Source organism: Dermacentor variabilis, chromosome 3 (assembly GCF_050947875.1).
Source record: "Dermacentor variabilis isolate Ectoservices chromosome 3, ASM5094787v1, whole genome shotgun sequence".
Taxonomy (NCBI): Eukaryota; Metazoa; Arthropoda; class Arachnida; order Ixodida; family Ixodidae; genus Dermacentor; species Dermacentor variabilis.
Genome location: NC_134570.1, coordinates 239,397,957 through 239,403,956, shown reverse-complemented (window position 1 = coordinate 239,403,956; position 6,000 = coordinate 239,397,957). Strand labels below are relative to the sequence as shown.

At 44.4% G+C, this 6,000-nt stretch overlaps 1 protein-coding gene across 1 annotated transcript in view; it reads right to left on the bottom strand.

Moving 5' to 3' along the window:
• Positions 1-1,819: 1,819 nt before the first annotated feature.
• Positions 1,820-6,000, bottom strand: part of LOC142574442 (uncharacterized) — a 131,141-nt gene continuing 126,960 nt past the window's right edge. The window contains exon 5 of the mRNA XM_075683519.1: positions 1,820-2,650. The gene's annotated coding sequence lies outside the window, so the exon portion shown is untranslated. The remainder of the gene's footprint in view (positions 2,651-6,000) is intronic.

Sequence of the window (6,000 nt, the reverse complement as noted above, 5' to 3'; positions counted from 1 at the left end):
ATTTTACGTATGACGACTAGCTATGAGGCGGTCAGAATAGCTTTCTCTTAGTTTTCTTTTTTCCTTTTGGTAGCGAAATGACCGTTGCTTTTCACACAATTCTGTGTATTTGCAGTACTTTCGTCGAGTTGGCTGAAAGCATGCGAAATTTGCACTGCCATTTGTTGTACGTAAGGGGAAAATCACACTGTTTAACTGCCAGACGCATTTGGCGAAGAATCGTTCCCGGCTGACTGTTACGTAGTTGATAGAAAAAACATTTAAAAGCACTTTATACCGTGAAAACACGGCAACAACCAATGACGTAGCCTTGTTGAGAACTTGCAAGACGTATCTGTTACGCCTAGTTTCGATTTAATAATAATAATATTTGGGGTTTTAGGTGCCAAAACCACTGTCTGATTATGAGGCACGCCGTAGTGGAGGACTCCGCAAATTTTGACCACCTGGGGTTCTTTAACGTGCACCTAAATCTAAGCACACGGGTGTTTTCGCATTTCGCCCCCATCGAAATGCGGCCGCCGTGGCCGGGATTCGATCCCGCGACCTCGTGCTCAGCAGCCCAACACCATAGCCACTGAGCAACCACGGCGGGTTTAGTTTCGATTTGTTTAAGCACAGAAGTCTTGTATTACTGATATCCTACGTTACCAGAATGTGCTGTACTCTGAAGGCGGTGCTACCGTGTTAACTAAAAAAACAAGTGCGCTGTTATTACAATGTGATTGCCTTAATATCATATTTATGTTAAGGGATCAGAAAAAGTTATATACCTTAATAGAAGAAAAAAAAAGATGGACGCCGTCACTGAGAAAGAGCGCTAGAGAGGTCACCGGGCAGAAAAAAGTCTATATAGTGAATATTCGTAAAAGAAAGTAGCGCAAGGAAGCTTATATTTAAGAAAGGCGATTCGCGGTCAACTAATATATACGTCATTTAGCAGCTACCTATGAAATTGAGTTAGCGCTATTGCCAGCGGCCGCAAGACGTTCGCGGACGAACCAAACCATCAAGAGTCTTGGTAAATGTCTGAACGCTCCATATGCTTCCCCTCATGTTTTCTGTAATAGTGAAACCATATGTGGAAGTGATACCTAAAAGAAAATAATAATGTGTGGAACTTCGCGTTCCTAGGCCACAATTGTGACAAGCCAACAAACACTGACACCAAGAACAACATAGGGGAAATCACTTGTGCTTAATAAATGTAATGTAGAAACGATAAGTTAATGGAAATGGAAGTGGATGAAAAAAAAGAACAACTTGCCGCAGGTGGGAACCGAACCCACAACCTTCGCATTTCGCGTGCGATCCTCCACCAATTGAGCTACCGCGGCGCCGTTTTCCCATCCACTTTCTTGGGCATTTATGTGTACTAGTAGAACCCTGGGAGTGTTAGCCAGCGCCACCACTCACAGACCTTGGCGGCGGACGTGGAACGTCCTGTAAGCCGCAGGCGTCACGAGAACGTGATCTTTTTGGGTGAAGGCAACTGGTCAATAAACCCACATATGCTACCGGAAGGCATCAATGTTGCCGGATTCGAGAACCTCGTTAGGTCACAATTGGCAACTATAGACAGCGTAGCGTGGGTGTGGGAGGTGGCCACCGGGATTTTTTTTGTGGGCCCCAAAGCTTGGTGGACCTTCTTTGTGCAAGCCGTTGCCCTTGGCTCGCGGTTGAACCTTTGGCAAAATAATAGGCGGCAAAACGTCGTAAGCAACGTGCTAACGTGGCGAGTAAAGAAGCCGAGAGCCGTAGCAACAACCGTTTACGAGATGGCCACTGTTCTAAAAATGACACAGCGCGCACCAAAACTAGTTCGCTTTATTAACATATTCTGCTCGTATTTGCTAATGAAGTAGACCCAATAAGCAAGAAAGACTGCCGGGTTATTTGGTGATATCAGGATTACAGCAGGAATTGTGAATGCGAATTGATTTTGGGAGCAACAAATTATGACATGTTGCACACTTGCTAGAGGGGTTCTGTGAACTTCACATATCCGCATAGCAAGGCGCACATGTGCGCATAAAATACAAGTTATGAGTTGCATTGCATGGCTTCACAGGAATTCGCCAGCCACGATATCTTAAGTATATCCACAGACTGCCGAATGAGCAGTCCTTACGTCACTCAAAAAAGGCATTTCATTCATATCTGCGCCAACAGCGAATGTTAGAAGCAATTATTTAACCTGACTACTCACCGCCTGTGACTACGCGTTTCTCCACTGCACAGAAGATAACAGCAAGGAAGCGTCGCTTGGCATTGTTTATTTTCTGAGCTATAGAGAACAGGACGGACACAACATAATATATAAGAAGCTCGTACCTTTGAAAATTCAGTTAAGCGTGCGCAAGCTTAGCGCAAATATTTTTCCGCACCACAGAATATAACGCGTTTCACTGCCCCTCGGGTGAAGGCGTGCAGCCATATGTTAAGTGCGCCCCTACGGGGATGCGATGTGATTGAGTGGGGAAAGTGCGAATGTCAGTGTCAGCATTGTGCGCGGCCGAAGTTGCACACGCTGACGCCACCTCCACGTTGTCGTACCGCCGGGAGAAGAAGCAGGCGACCGAGGTGACCAGTGTCCCGACCACGACCACGACGGGCCCCAGCCACGACATCCATTGCCGCAGGTCGTTGGCTGCATGCAGTGAGAGGGAGCAAATGTTATTGTATTCTTGACGAATGTAGACCAGTTTTTCCTGCAGGGTATCTGAGCGCTTTCATAGGTCCCTCCCGAAGGCCATGCAGCGTTTGAAACACTGACGCAGGTCTGCATTTGGAGTTCTCATCTGTTGTCCGACGTCCAGATAGCACTCAATATAGAGGTTTAAAATCGCGTTGACAACTAGATGCAAAAGCATTGCGTGCGCAAAGAAATAGTGTTGTCTTCACTAGGCATGCTTCGTACGCTTTTGGGCTTTCATTGTTTCCGCGAGCTATGACAATGTATGCTATTCGGCGAGTTTAACGTTCGTAATGTTCACGAACGCTTAACAATAGCCTTGTCTGACATGGTGGCACACATAGCTACCGCTTCGGCGTGAATTGTCGGGATGGCTACGCTCTCACTATGGTTGATCGCAAGTAACTATTAAAATGAGCTTTCGCTTTCTGTAAACTCGCATGAAGCATTAGTTAATGAGCGCTCAGAGCACACAATTGCTAAGGCCATTCCGCGATTCCAGCCTTCATTGGCCTAACGATACCTGCACGCATAGAAACTACAGTATGGTTGCTAATGGACTGTTTTGGCACAGATACGCTTTCCACAAGGCGCGACGCGGCGCTCTGCCTTCCAACGTCTTCCTTGCGTTTGTGTTCCCGTAAGAGCACCATCAAAGGTGCTTCCTTTTAACGTACGTAAATTGGCAAGCTATTCGAAACCTGTCTGATGTGACTTTCAAAACCGGTGGAGCGCAGATTAAAAAAGAATTGCGCTAGAATGTATCTCATGATGACTGTCAATGGTGCATGGTGTGCCTGTGCGTGCGAAGGCTGAGAAACGCGTCACGTGGCAAGTGGGCTTCTCTCTCACACTGATTTCTGGATACGCGGCGCCACCTAGTGGCACTGCCGAGAAGTCTGCGCGTGCCCTCCGAGACGAGAAGCGTTGCCCGCTTCAGAGACAATTTCAAAGACAGTTATTGGTGTGTAAATCCACGCTCGATTGGTTAAAAAAATAAGTTAATAAATATAAGTACTACAAAAATAATTGATAAGAATATAGGAAATAACTGCAGAAAATAAAATAAAGGCATTAGAGAACGAAATTGTTTGGACAGCAGAACCTTCGAGGAATAGTTGAAAAATTGACTGGGTCATACACTGTGAAAATCTTCCGCAACACGTGAAAAGATAGGCAATGTGAGATCTCGCACGGTCTGCCTTCTACGGCCACCTTCACGTGCGCAGGAGCCGTCGGGTAACAACGCTATCAAGGGCAGACCGTGCCCCGCGCGCCGCATTACATTTTATTTTTGCTAGGGAGCGCACTGAATAGGATGGCCGGAGCAAAACCTGCCACAGCGCGCAATCTCACAGGCCATCCACCAGATCTTGTATTGCAGCCACAACACCGAAGAGAACATGCGCTATTTCGAGAGTCGTCCATTGCTGTAGCAACAAAACGCTTCGCGTTACGTAGCACACAACGGAAGTTGTGGCTGCCACATTTTTCTAAACTTTTCGCAATGTCGAGAATGGTCTGTGCTTGTCTTCGTTGGATTCACACTACGTAATGATACGTAATAGTAGGCGGACAGCGACCATCTTCGGTCTTGTTCTAATTCTGACAAAGACGTCAAAGAAGACGTCCTCTCAAAGAATGCAAATAACTTGGTGTATGGATAAACGAAGGCAATAGATATGTGGTAACAGAAAAAAAAAATAATAACAAAGGAGAAGTGAAATGCGGCCATAATAAAACACAGAGCGCTATGGGGTTGCAATAGGTACGAGCGGCTCAGGGGTATATGGAAATGGTTCCAGGAAATGCGGTTGTTTGCTTGAAGCTCGTATTGCGGTCAAATTCTAACTGCCTCAAGATTAACCCAGCTCAAATCAAGGTACTTTTCTTCCGTCCGCAAAATAAACTTAATTATTTATAACAGAATATATACTGCGATGGGCACAGGATCGAAGTCGTCAATGAATATAAAATTCTCGGAGTAACATTTAGCTCAAATCTAACATGGGATTCACATGTTGACAAATTATGCAAAAAAATTTCAATGACCACAGGAGCTCTATCGCGTTGCCGTGCAATTCTCCCAGTGGAAGCCAAAAAACAAATTTATTCTGCATTGTTCGCTTCCCGTATTAATTACTGTAGTCTCGTATGGTTGACCACTACACAAAGGAATATTACGAGGATTTGTTTATCACAAAAGAAAGTTGTTCGCAATATCGCAAATATTGATTATTTAGCTTCCACAGTATATTATTTTAGGTTGTACAACATTATGAAAATATAACATATTGTCACCCAGCTATTACAACTAAAACAGTTTATCACCGACAGATTGGCAAAAAAAAAAAAACATGTCTGCCTTCAGCGATGGCTGTTCCTCGGAGAGCGCGCGCGCAACCACGAACTTCGTCGTTCTCGCCTGAAGGGACGCGTGTCATCACGTGCAAACTTATTTCGCGTGAATATGCATGAATTTCGCGTTTTGCATTCATTCTATGTGTCTTCACCCACTTTAAAAAACTTTATTAATACAATAGCACTCCTTCAGCAAAACACCAATGTTCGTACACGTTGTCTTGACTTTTGGATAATACCACATTTCCGCACTTTTTACAAACTGCAGTCTTTGAAATATAATCTTCCGTTCCTCAATAAATACAAAGTTATAAGTGAAGCCCACACTAGCATTACTTCAACAGCTCTTTTCTTAAAAAAAAAATCATGCCTACCACTATTGTCGTGAAGCAACGTACATTCATAATTCTTCTTTTTTTTAACAGAAGCTAAATCCTCCTGTGTCTCCAAGTATGTCACATTGCAGTGTTTTCAGAATGTGATATATTTTCTGTTGTATTATGTGATTCTGTGTATGCATATGTGAATTCATAAATAACACACACACACACACACATACATACATACATACATACATACATATATATATATATAGTCATATCACGAGAAGCCAACAAACACTGACACCAAGGACAACATAAGGGAAATTACTTCTGCTTAATAAATGGAATGAAGCAACGGTAAATAAATGGAAATTAAAGTGGATGAAAAAACAACTTGCCGCAGGTGGGAACCGAACCCACAACCTTCACATTTCGCGTGCGATGCTCTATCAGTTGAGCTACCACGGCGCTGTTCCCCATTTCTTGGGTATTTATATGTACTAGTAAACTCTGGGAGTGTTGCCAGCGCCACCACTCACAGACCTTGGCGGCGGACGTGGAACGTCCTTGATGCCGTAGGCGTCACGAGAACGTGATCTTTTTGGGTGAAGGCAACTGGTC